This window comes from Triticum dicoccoides, chromosome 1B (assembly GCF_002162155.2).
Source record: "Triticum dicoccoides isolate Atlit2015 ecotype Zavitan chromosome 1B, WEW_v2.0, whole genome shotgun sequence".
Lineage (NCBI taxonomy): Eukaryota > Viridiplantae > Streptophyta > Magnoliopsida > Poales > Poaceae > Triticum > Triticum dicoccoides.
This window is the reverse complement of record NC_041381.1, coordinates 656,881,270-656,882,098: the sequence shown is the minus strand read 5'-3', so window position 1 is coordinate 656,882,098 and position 829 is coordinate 656,881,270.

Genomic DNA, 829 nt, shown 5'->3' with positions numbered 1-829 from the left:
ACCGGAGACGCGTGCCGCCTCTTCGGACATGCCACAACACCACCCCGCATGTATGAGGGGCCGGTACGATGCTCCGGTGGCATTGCTACCCCCCCAGGGCCCCCGTCCCGCCTAACCCCTGTAGCGTTTGACCACGGGATCTAGCCCTTTGACTTTGCACGGACGGGCTTTGACCAGTGGACCTCTCCACCCGGTTGTGTCGGGTCGGCCCAGAGGGACACCGGGGAGCAACATCCGGGCCAGGCCCACAGCTACATCCACTCCGTGTAGACCCGACGCGTCCGTTTCCCTCCTCCAGGTGCCGACGGCGGCGCCGTCCGTGAGGGGGGGCACGCACCGGAGACGCGTGCTGGGCGTTTGCCACCGCCTCAACACTTCCAGACTTGTGAGAGGCCGCCTACGCAAGATTTTACGGTATGCTACCCCCCGAAGGCCGCCGGCCACAGTCGTAGACGTGCGAAGAGCAATCCGCGTAGAGGGAAGTGTTCAGATACTTCTCCATCACAAAAAATTATGAAAAATTACCATCAGTCCTATAGCACATGTGCCCACGTTGTGTAGAAAACTCATGATTTTATCGCGCTCCAAGTATTTAATAATATTCACGCTGCATCGTTACCGCAGAACGTCTACCACCGTTTCATTGCCGTCCGTGAGGGGGGCCACAACCCGGAGACGCGTGCCGCCTCTTCGGACATGCCACAACACCACCCCGCATGTATGAGGGCCCGGTACGACGCTCCGGTGGCATTGCTACCCCCCAGGGCCCCCGTCCCGCCTAACCCTGTAGCGTTTGACCACGGGATCTAGCCCTTTGACTTTGCACGGA